The 12,998-nt window shown below is 29.4% G+C and overlaps 1 long non-coding RNA gene across 1 annotated transcript; it reads right to left on the reverse strand.

Moving 5' to 3' along the window:
* Positions 1 to 9,513: 9,513 nt before the first annotated feature.
* LOC149497842 (uncharacterized) lies at positions 9,514 to 12,796 on the reverse strand. The gene is made up of 3 exons (XR_016320197.1): positions 12,504 to 12,796; positions 10,394 to 11,114; positions 9,514 to 9,981 (listed from the first exon to the last, which is right to left on the reverse strand). It is a non-coding gene; the product is annotated as an uncharacterized LOC149497842 (long non-coding RNA).
* Between the last annotated feature and the right edge of the window lie 202 nt (positions 12,797 to 12,998).

Genomic DNA, 12,998 nt, shown 5'->3' on the forward strand with positions numbered 1-12,998 from the left:
TTAAATACAAAAGTATATACTCCATTTAATTTCCCTATTGTAAGAAATGTCAATAATTGGGACCAATTTTTTAATATTGACGTATTGTCAGCAGTTTCATACATAAGTAATGAAAAAGAATTTGATTTAATAAGGAGAAAAGGATTAGATTAACAAGGGTTAATCAGAAATTTAGTTTTTGAAGTTCACAATAAATTCTATTTTGTTGTTACAAAGAAAAACTTTTACAATCAAGTGTTTGAATCTATTAATTTTTTTTTAATTTAACGTCTATTGCCTACGTGACAAGCCAAAAATACAATTAAGACGACAAATAGTGTTGAGTTGGATTTCCAAACTGAAATCCATTAAAACTAAGAGCAAATCAAGAATTGTGTGGTTTAGATTGAATTGAACCCGAGGTGAACCAAACCAAGGTATATAATCATTGTTTAGGGTTTGAAGAGATGACCAAGTCTCCTCTTTCCTCTCTGTTTTACAATTGTAGTGTCGCCGCCTTCCCATTCCACTTTCTTTCCGGCAACGCCAGTGCAATGTGATGATTTCTGGACGAATCACCTCTCAATTGCCTTCTTTTTTCCTTCCAAGTAAATCATGCTTTGGATTGATTGGCCGGACCTCTCCCTTTATCCCTCCTCGATTTCCATTTTCCTGGTCACTAGTTGTTTCGATTCCGGCGGCTATGGAACATGAACATTTGCCCATATCCCTTTTGAGACCTTTCTATGAAAAGAGTCAAAAAAAGATTATATTGTCAGTTCAAGGACTGAAATATATGAACTGGGACTGAAAAATAACCAAAATTGTTGTTTCCCGTTCACTTTCCTCAACGATATAAATTAGGGGCAATTAAATTATTACAATTTTTATCTATCCATTTTATTAACTGCATAATCCAAACTGGCGTGTCTATTTAAAACTTAAATCATGAAGTTTTAAATGTCAAGCGAGTTAGTTATAATTTTAGCCTACCACGTAATCAGACGTTATCAAATTTAATGAATATAAACACTTGATTGTAAAACTTCTCCGTTGAGACGCCGAAATAAAATTTTTTAAAAAATTCACATACCAAATTTATAATTAATAATAATTATTCTTCTGCCAAAATCATCATCTCTCTTTTTCCATCACTTTTGGTGTTTTGCTATGTACTTGTTTGACACTAACAACTATAGCTAGAAAATCTAAAAACAGAAAAACTATTTTGGTGTAAGATATGGCATATATAGTATGTGATAATTTAACAGTTGGAAGAGGGGAAAAATAAACTTGAAAATTTTATTTCCTTCACATCATTCAAAATTTTGAAGTTTTTTAAAAGTTTGGCTTAAGATGCTAGTAAATTTAGTGAGGGCAATTCTGACTTTTCATGAAGCATGTGATAAAGAACATTAATTTTCTTAACTGTACTATTATTTATACGGATGTCTTTTCTACGTCAAAAGAATCTTTAAAATATTTATTGCCTCGTTAAGCATAATGGTGTTAGGATCTTAATTACAAGACAGAGTACGAGATTTGTTTTGGATCCGACATTAAAAGCATGAGATTTCATCGTGGGATTTATTTGAACTTGGCTCTTCATCCTCAACGGCTAGTTGTTGAGGTGTGGGTGCTACGAGATCGTAACAATTGGCATCAACAAGCAGATTCTCTAGTCTTAACGATTAATCTTTGAGGCGTGGTTCTCTTAAATTATAATAACTTGAATTTTAATTCTATATAAATAATAATTAAATACAATATTTTTAATAATTAAAAATAAAAATATTATATATTTTTTATTTTTAAAAAATAAAGTGTAGCATTACTTTTTGATTGTAGTGAAAATTTGATTACAAGAATTATAGTTCTAAAATTCAAAACTAAAATTTATTTAAAAAACTTACATTTTACCCCCTCAAATTGTAACTTCTAGTTCTGCCTTTGGTCGTAAGAGTATCAACTTAATTAATTGGCAAATTGTATCCCCAACAATTTATATCAAATCAAATTATTTCGTTTTAAATGAGGCCAATCATAAGAAATCACTATTAAAATTTACTTTCAGGTATGTAATTTAAAAAAAAATTCAAAACCATCACTGCCACTGTAAACACCAAACTATTTTATTTTTCCAAAAAATCTCAAAGTCTTATATATATATATACACACACAAAAAAATATATGAGTCGGCACTCTAATTTTTAAAAATTCTATTTTATCTTTTTTAAAAAAATTTTAAATTTTTTTCTTTATTTTTATATGTTTTAGTGGATGGTTATATTTTTTTTATGTTTAAATTAATATTTAGATAATAACAATATATTTTGACATCTGATCTAATTTAACAACTATTTTATTTTATTCAGTATTTAATTTTTATTTTCTAAAATTTAAAATTTTTAAAAATAATTTGGCTTTTGAAAAATTTTAATTGGAATTTTTGAATTTTTTAATTTGAATGAATCTAAAACCTCTACTAAAAGGATAATGTTTTTTTTTTCAATTGTACATTTCAAAGTGCGAGAGATTGGGGATTTAAAATTTGACAAACTTTTATTCTAAAAAACTGAAGAATAAAATAGTGAGTATTATTTTATTTAATTATTTTTAACATTCATTTCTTTGAAAATTAGAAAAAAAATCACAAAATCATAATTTTTACCTTCTCATTTTTAAATTTTACCAAACACATAATAATAGCTAAAACTCATATGCTGAATCAAACAATATTTATTAGAGAGATTTGTTTATGAAATTATAGCTAGTCAATTATATAATTTACGGGTCAGTCAATGCATATATGACAATATATTATTATTGATTTAGATAAAAAAAATAATTGAGAGAAACTTTTGGTGTCTAATTAATATATTTTGTCTTCTTATGATCAATCAATTTATTTGAAACATTTTTTTTCTTTATAAAACAACTATTTATTGGCATCTTTGAGCAATTATGTGGTTAATAGTTTAACCTAATTAGTTTCAAAAGTAAGATAAAGACAAAAAAGTTAATTGTCTTGACCATCTATCCAATAATAGATTTTTACACTGAGCATCTTAATCATGAAGTTTTCTTAAATGGGACCTATAAATATATATAGTGGAGAATTTAAGTGAGTCCAAATGGGCAAGCCAATGCTTCCAATCAAGTTTCTAATTGTTTTGTTCATAAAGGGAAGTTGACCCTTATAAAAGGGTAAATAAAAGAAACCTAAAAATAAGTATGAAGATGACAGATTTGATATGTGTCTAATTGTCTCAACTATTCATCTACAATCACACAAAATATATTTTACTTTTTGCCATCTCAATCAATGCAAGTGTTATTAGAGTAATAAATAATTTAGTTATAGTTTATGTAATTATAGTTTATTATTTTTTTTTCTCAAAATATAAGTTGTTTTGTATATTTTAAAAGTAATAAATAATATTTTTTTTATAATGTTGCCATTGTTTACACTAAATATAATAAATACTTTACAAGTAATTATCGGTTTTAAAATAAAAGATAATTTAGTCAAATTATCTTTGAGTTTGTTATAATCTAAGAAAATTAATTACTTCCTTAATCATTGTGCAAAAACCTTAAATAATTTATATTTTGAGACAGAGGGAGTAGATTTTTATTATAATTCATTAAATATAGGTTTAGCTACAGAGGGAGTAGATTTTTATTATAATTCATTAAATATAGGTTTAGCTAGCCTTTAGCGTCCAAGTTGAATTTTTTTTATTAACTTCGTTAACATATCTTTTATAATAGTTTTTAGAGGTTGAAGGAGTTTTTTTATTAAAAGTTTAACGCTCTGACATTTAGCGTTTTATATAATTTTTTTATAACTTTGCTCATTGTTTTTTTCGCGCTGAATTCACTAACTAAACTGCTAATATCTTTTTTATCATTTTTAAATTAAACAACTACTTCTATTGAACACTTGTAATTTAATTTGCTATATAAACCGTTATTAATTAATAGCTAATCGCTAATAGAATAGTTAATCGTTACTTCAATAACTAATATTACTGAATATTTCCTTAATCTTTTTCTTTTAAATTAAAATAAAATGTTAAATTGGTCTTGTATTTTTAAAAAATATTTTTGCAGCCTAAAGTAGAATTTTATTTTATATTTTGAATTTTGAGCCAAATTATTAATCTTTTTTACATGTACAAAAACAGACAAAAAATAATTAATAAATGTATGTGATGTCCTTTTATTTATATTTATTTGATTTGAAAGAGGAAATTAAGGAGGGGAACATAGACATTGCTAGGTACCATACATAATGCCAGAAAATAAAAGAAAGCTTGTTGGGCTCATAATGCAAGGGAGTAGTTGGATGTTTATTGTTTGAATTGGCTTTCTTGCTCAAGAATAAATAGACAAATATTAATATTAATATCTATATATAAAATATCCTCTAGCTCTAGTCCCAGTCTCAGAAGATGTCTTTATTTGCTTTTGCAAATTTCAATGGAAGTCGTTTTCTTTAGCTTTATTAGGTAAATGAATTGCTCTCTGCCGATCAATCTTGTACCCCCCTTTGTTTGAACATTACAGCGTCATGCAATACCCAATTTCCTTTTTTTTTTTTTTTTTTTTTTTTTCCTTTTCTTAGGATTTTAACGAAATTTGTATTTTGCTAATTTGTTCCACAAGCTATCTAAAACTGCTATATTGTTATGAGTCCCATACTTGCATTTACGTTCTTCGTTCTTTTCAAATTCAATATGAAAAACATAATATTCTTGGCTTTCCTGTTAAGTCTTCTTCAAATTTTCAAGAATCGTTTTGAATTTTGAAAAGGGAAATAAAAGAAAAATGAGGCCTACATTGCAATTTCTTTTCAAATGTGGAGATTCTTTTCAAACTTATTTGAGTTGACAAATGAAGCCATTCAATATTTACTTTCTTTTTTATATTTACATGAAGTATCTAGGTCCGTATTCGTTTTAACTGTTCACAAACTTGACTAATCTCCGCTCACTCTACGAGGTAAAGGCGCTGGTCCACAAATAAAGCCCTTCTATAATTCTTATACCTTTTATTTTTATAAAAATGAAACTAATGATATTACTTGTCAACTTGTGAGTGGTTTATTCATTAGACCAAACAAAATATACAAAGGTAAACTCCCTAAATTCATAAATTTGTTATAGATCAATATTTAGTCTCTAATATGCTTAGTCATCGTTACAACTTGAACCCTTTTGTTTGGTAAATATATTGATTAGCCCCTAAAATTTAGGTCCTTTAAATTATTTAGTCATTACATAAAAAAGTGTCATTTTAGGAGTAAATAACTAACTATTGATGCTTCATATTTAATATAACGTTATTATTTAGCCATTCACGTTTGCTATCGATTAATATTTAATTCTTCTTATGTTCTGAAGCCTAAAGGAATTACACTTTCTAGTTCTATATATATAAAAAAGAAGCATTTAGTCCTTCGTTGGCAAAAATCATAATTATGGACGAAAGATTAAATAATTTAACGAAGCTAAATCTTATGAGTTCATCTGTATATTTACCAAATAAGTAAGACAGAGTTATAATTATGATTAAATCTAAAGACTAAATAATTATATATCTCCTTATTATTCATAAAATAATAATCAATAGAGTTGATCAAATAATAAAATAATAATCCACTGATGAAGTGTCTTTCTAGTTGTGGATCTAGATAATTAATAACAGCCACGTGTGGTGTGATAACAACCAATTAAAGAGACAGTTAGGCAATGGAGTATAGATTTATTGCTTTGGAAAAGAAGATAAAGGTGAAAGAGCCATCCAATATATTTGACACAAAAAAGAAAGGAAGTGCTTATTATGCATATCCATCACAAAGCTTTTTCCCTTCTCATTATGTCTTTGAGAATCTTCTAAAGCATTATTTTCACTAATTCAAAGGTCAAAAGAGGGAAGAGAAGTGATCAAAAGTTAGGAGGGAAAACACAGAAGCTAAGCATCTAATGATGAAATCAGGGAAATTAAGCAAAAGAAGCGATCCTTCAAATTTTTGCTAAGTTAGTGGTTTATACTGTTTTTTTTTTTTTTTTTTTTTTTTTTTTTTTGAAGGGCCATGGGTTTGTGGGCCTTTATTATGGGCCCAACCTCTTTCATAAACAGGAATTGTGTGATTGTGTTAGTAACAGCACACTGACACAGATTGAGAGGTGGTTTTTATTGTCGGTTCATGGTTGAAGGTATTTCTAGGCAAAGGTTAAGAATGTCTCTAGCTGACAAAAAAGTTCATGATACCCACCGGGTCACGTGATCACGGTTCAGTTCCAAATCAGAATAAAACCACATAAAATAAAAAACTGAACTATAATCCATGATTTTTTATTTTAAATTAAAATTGAAATCATATGTCAATAGTTTAGTTTCGATTCTTATTTTGTAAAATTATAATTTATAGTTTCGCATGATTCTAACTTAAAACAGTAAACATAAATATTATTTAAAGCTTTTTTAAAAGTAAAATTAAGATTTTTTTTTTTTATTTTGTGAAATCAGAACCATAGTTTTTTTTTTTTTGTTGATGGCTAAAAAAAATGAAAAATAAAAATAAAAATCAGCTCTCTTACACAAGTGGGGGAGGAGGACTCACATGACTAATGAATAGTTATTTTCAGAAATTCTCGTCCTTGTCTTCTCATGTATAAAAGGAAAGTACGGACTCCTGCTCGGAAAAGCACAACCACTAACCAAGATTTTACCATTTTTATTTTCTTTTAATCCCTAAACTCCTACAAAATTCCACTCACCCCCCCCCCCCCAAAAAAAAAAAATGCAGGCAAGTTTCTAAAATTTTTGATTGTTTTATTTCATTAACTTATTGCAAGACATCTATTGATTTAATTCGGCTGTTGGAATTACGGATGTTAAAATAGATCATGATGTGCAATTATAATTCGCATAATACGAGAAATAAATGGATTAGGATTAAGGTTACTGAGTTCATGTTATACACGAATTATATACTATTGACACGACTCACTTAACCTGTTTATAATATTAGATGGGTTATGTGTGTCCTGTTCGTATTACCTATCTAATTTTTGTATCATGTTCGTGTTGACTCTAATCATGTTGCGTGTTAGGCGAATTCGTATCGAACTAGACACGCTAATCCGTTTTGATGCCCCTAGTTGGAATAGATGAAACCAAATCAATAATCCGACCTATATGCAAAACTTGAAACGCGACACCCATTTTTGAGCTGGGTTGCAAAGCTGAAAATGATGATCAATACCAAAATTGGTTCAGGAAATTTCAGAAAACAGACCTGTCCCAATTAGGCCCAAAAACTGTAGTCTCATAAATGGTACTAAAAATGGGCTTACATTTGTCTATGGGGCTCTAACCACTCTTGGCCCATATCACAGCAAATAAAATATTAGGTAAGCCACGCCCACTGGTTTAATTGGGCCCATATCAGACAGTTTTCTTTTTAATCGAGAAGTGCAAATGATACTCCAACTTGGATATTATCTTTGCTTGAATTCTTTTTGCATTTAATGTTCATCAAAATCCATACTTCCTTTTTCTGTTAACAGTTTTTGACTTTTATAACTAAATCACCTCAATTTTTTTTTTAAAGAAAAAGATAAAAGTGAATAAATTTGAGTTCGTTTGTTGAAAATAACGTATCGTTTGAAAAATATAATATTTTTTAATTTCAAAAATATTTTTCAAATGTCTTATTTTCAGTTGTTTGGTTACAATTTGAAACTTAATTAAAATTTTAACTTATAAAATCATAAAATAATAGTAATAATAATAAGAACAATAATATAAATTTTGTATTTTAAAAATTTTATTTGTTAAATATGAGAATAATGCAAAAAATATGATAAATTATGAAAGTCACCGGTAACTGATGGTGGTAGTCGACGCTGGCTAGTGGTGGTGGCCGGTAGAGGTGAACGGTGAGTGGTGGTAGTGACTACCGATGATTAATAAATTAACTAGAATCCCCAAGGAATTCCAAGAATTCTTGTTATACAATCTTCCAACCCTCGACTCTCTTTTCTAGACTCATCAATATTAAATCAATTGAGGGTACTTCTAACACTTGTTCCACTTTTAGAAGACCTTGCGCCATATCACTAGATCTTGATTTTTCATATGAAATTTGCGAATAATATTACTAATCTCGTCGGCTCGAATAGTTACCATGATTATTTCTTCGGCTCGAATAGTTACTATGATTATTTCTTCATTGTCAAAATTTGGAAAATGTTTTACGTTCTTGAAATGGAAAGTCATTTTCTTTAAAAAATAATTTAATTTTCCTTTGACCGAAAAAATATTTTTTGTTGATTTATTTTACTGAACGTCCCAAACAATAGAAAATTATGGAAAATATTTTCCTACAAATTATTTTACTAAAACGAATGAAGATAAAATGATAAAATTGAACTAAAATAACTAATATTATTTTAATTTTTTATAAGTGATCTAAATATAATAAAATAAATATTAAAAACCGTAAAATTTAATGAAATAAGGAACTACTATTTTAATAGAATAATTATTGGATGAGATTAGAAGTGGCAATTAGATTAAGTTGGATCGATTGATGTTTAGTCATTTTAGGTAAACCCTTTGGACTAAGATCTTTCACTCTACTAATGTGAGTCCATATCCTTCACTCTCTTCTCTAGGATTACATCCTTAATTATTGTTTCATGCAGTTTTTTGTTTTCATTTTGCTCTCCACTTTGTTAAAAAATATTCTTTGTGAGAGAATAAGACTCAAGAGAGTGTAGGACGAAAAGATTAAAAAAAAAAAACTGTGGTTGGTGTAAGTAGATTAGAAAAGCATAATTTTCTGAGAAGTGCATGACGTAAAACCACAGAAGGTCCTATAATTTTATAAATTATTTTTTGTTGCCATTGAATGTTTTATATCATTAATTTTTTATTTTAGGTTATTTAATTATATATATATATATATATTGAATTTGATTTCATTCTATGAATATATAAAATTCACGTAAATATTAAAATATACAATACTATTACAAATTTATATTTCGATTGTTTATTGTTAATTATTTAATCAAATTGAAAAACTTAACAAAACATTAAAATTTTAAATTTTAAATTCATTGAATAAATACATATTATATTAGTTTATTTAAAGAGATGGATGTAATAATTACATTTTAATAATTTTTAGAAAATAATATGAAATTGAATTGATTGAATTTTTAAAATTACAATAACATATTTAAAATTTTAAATATTTATATTTATTTTCATTGTAATTTATAAGATGTGAATTTTAGAAAATTATTTCTTTCCTATTGAGTTTTAGGAAATAATTCATGATTCTTTTTCTTGCTTTTTGACATAAATCCATTGTTTCACATTATTACATTTGTTTAGGACTGATGGGACTGGGCCATCTTGTGCACCTGGCCGTCTAATGCCCCTGTGAACGTCCTTTAGGCTACTGATCCGTAAATATACTAATATATGTAACTCTATCCATTTATTATTTTATATATGTAGGAATAATGAAACTGGGTCATCTTTTGCACCTATAACACTCCCATGAAGTTTTGAAAGTGATACAATGTGTATATATATTATGTTCTTATAGTGAATGCATATGAGCTATCAAAATTAAATACCAGGTGGCCAGGGCTCAATTTGCTCCTGCATGCGGCAGAACAAGTGGATGCAGCCGATACTCCTCATGATGATACTCATTTAGCTGTGTACGAGAACAGATTGATTCTACCTGCAGGAGCTCGAAGGCTTCGAACAAACAGGTGTAGCAGAGAAAGGAGTAGGAGACCGGCTGCGAGGAGGCTGTTAGATAGGATAGCTGGGCTGTTAGATGGGATAGCTGCGGGTCCGGAGGTTGATCTGTGGATGGATTGATTATACCTGCAGGGGCTTGAAGGCCTCGGGCAAACAGGCCTAGTAGACAGCAGAGTAGGAGATTGGCTGCTGGGAGGCTGTTATCTGTCATAATGAGATGAACACTATATACCGATCACTGATTTGAATGTGTAAGTAAAGTTGTTTTCTAGCAAGTATTTTCTAAGTAAAACGTAAACAAAGATGAAGAAACTTGAATGTGTAAAATCTATCAAACAATTTCTCATTTTCTTCATGCAATCTCCGTACAAACGCGGAGGAGAAAACAGTATTAGGGGAGCAAGTTCATAGAGGTAGGATTAGATAAATGGGAAAATGACGAAAAAAAACCCATGCCATTTTTTTATTGAAGAGGCATAAGCTGCCAAGCATTTTTTATTGAAGCAAATGCAAGCATGCTTATGCATATCCATTGTCTAGAGCTTCATCTGACAAGCAGTTCAATGTTTATGCAGTAATTCTAATATCCAAATATGTTTTTAAATGGGAAGCAGACCTCAATTAGTGCATCGTATTTTTTGAGTTCTTCAAGTTTCTTGGAAACAACTGAAGAATCTATACTGTCCCCAGTTGCCTTGGAAATTGATGAAATTCTCCCACGTTGCGAGCCAAATGTTGACCTAGGTAAATTACAATTACGCACTTCACTGAGTTATGACTCCATGCTTTTAATTTTGGCCTACAGCAGAAAGTGACTGGTTACGTCCTGATGCAACAATGACAAATAGAATTTGAGTAGAAGAAAGGTAAGTTGGAAACATAATTATAATTTTCTATTTCATCCATAAATTAAACTGATCTCTATTCTCAATAAAAATTAGAAATAAAACACAAGCTGGACCACGTTAAAGCAGTTCTACAGAAAGAATATTAAACAACAATTTAGAATTTCATCCATAAAACAACTCAACCTTCCAAATCAAATAATAACGTATAATTGCGTAGACTTAGCAAAATACAACGAACTAAACAATTATTCCATGTAGGTGGACAAGTAATTTCAGAATCAATCGTGTTAACTATAGCCATACGCACTTATAGAGATAAAGGAAAATTGATACACCACCAACTTGTAATTTCTGAATTGTTGAATCTCGTTGCTGCATCTGCATTTTGTGCTCCCGCTCCATCTGTAACAGTTGAGCTATTTGATTTCTGAGCTGAGCATTTTGCTCCTTTACTATCTTATGCTTGTCCACAAGAATAATGTTCTCAGACTGCATCAATTAAACAAGAGCAATGTAACAGATTGGCTTCATGCTTAGCTAAAGGCTGAAGCACGGCACAATTAATTGTAAAATGATATAACAGCTAGGCTTCATACTTAGATACTTCTTTTTTATTATGACTTCCACAGTTGAGGCCTAATTAATGGAGTTCCTACATTTATTGTTTACCTAAATTTTCTCTTACACTAATAAGGATTCTAGGAATCTAAAAACATTTATTATCAGGCACAACATTCTCTCTTTTAAAAGAAAAAGACTAGTACGTTACCCGCAACAGAGCATGACGCCAGAATGAAGAATGAGCCAATTATCCTCCTAGTAATCTAAAACATGTGTAAAACAGAAGCACAAAGGCTCACTAAGAAAAAGGCTCACAGTAGCACATGAACAAGATATCAATAATGTCCAACAAACAGTCGTGTATTAGCACAATGAGGGGTGTATAACCATGGGGCAATACAAGTTCTAACCTTGCTTTTCCAAAATATTTTCCATCTTTAAGAAGAAAGAGAGATTAACAATTTCCATTGTTCTTTAGCAGTTTAATTAGGATTTATAGTTGACTCTGAGAGAATATTTAGTTCATACAAACCCAAAAGTCACAAACTTTCATATAAAATACAGTTCATTCCAGAAAAATTCATAGTTTTCAGTCTTAAACATTTGTTTCACATTATAATGATTATCAATACGCTATATCTGCTAAATATATTCAAACGCTATATATGTTTCTATATTATATGGATATATATATAATAAAATAAAAAGCTATAATTATCTGTATAGGGTTGAGATGGAATTGTTATGGTTCTACTCTCATTCAAGTTGGTCTCTATTTTCTTTTTCTTTCTTTGTTTTTGGTTTAGCAAAATTAGCATTACAGATGATTCTTAAATTGTACAAAACAAAAAGGTTATAGCTAATAATAAGTGCTAGAAGAATATGATGTCTTATAGGTAATATTTATAGAAATATGCAGTAATAATGATAGTTTCTACTTGGATATGTCTATCAATTAGATTATTCATCTGGGAAAAATATCAAACTGATGTTATCTTGTGTTCTTGTGTTCTTGAATATCGTTGAAGAAGATCTAGGTCTAATTTACAATAATTTTTACACGATTTAATTTATACATCGAGAAGAAATATTGTGTTCTCATTTTTTCAACTAAATGAGAAAATCTGAAAATACTCGATCAATGACGAACATTTTTTTTCTCCAACTAAGCTGCGTCAAGTTCGTCAGTATATAAAAGGCAGCAAATCAATAGTAAAAGAGAGGTTTCAAGCTTCAACATCGCACGTTGTTTAGTTTTCTCAGCAACTAAACACACGAGTAGAAGTTAGAAGGGAAATATAAAAGTTCGAGCGTTACCTTTTTTCTTGACCTTCTCATTGAGGTTCTTAACGTATATAGTTTGGTTTGGAGGTATATGCCCTGTAAGCATCGTCTCTCTAAAGATCACTGTGTTGAAGAATCAGTCAGCCAAACGGTGCTTAGGTTTCTGGCTCTGCGTATATTTGTCACGAAAGGGTGAGAGTGTCTTAGCACCGGAACTGATTGAGGCCTATTTGGGCCCTCAAAAGAAGTACTGAGTTTCTTAGGCCAAGCCTTTTAAATGAGAGTGATAATTAGCTGCAACCACTGTTCCAGAGAATATCTTAGAACGTGCCCTTCCTTCGTGAACTTTTCGACAAGACACCGCCTTCCTCTCCAACAACGCATCCAATGAACTGTCCTTCATCAGACAATATTCACAGTGTGAAAAACGTTATTATATGATCGAATTTATCCAAATCCACCAGAATTTTCTCAGAGCTCATTAAATAATAATAATTATAGTGAATGTATGTTTCACACCCACCTCAT

The sequence above is a fragment of the Jatropha curcas genome, chromosome 3 (assembly GCF_041381405.1).
Source record: "Jatropha curcas cultivar XTBG-Jc1 chromosome 3, XTBG_Jcur_1.0, whole genome shotgun sequence".
In the NCBI taxonomy this organism is placed as follows: Eukaryota; Viridiplantae; Streptophyta; class Magnoliopsida; order Malpighiales; family Euphorbiaceae; genus Jatropha; species Jatropha curcas.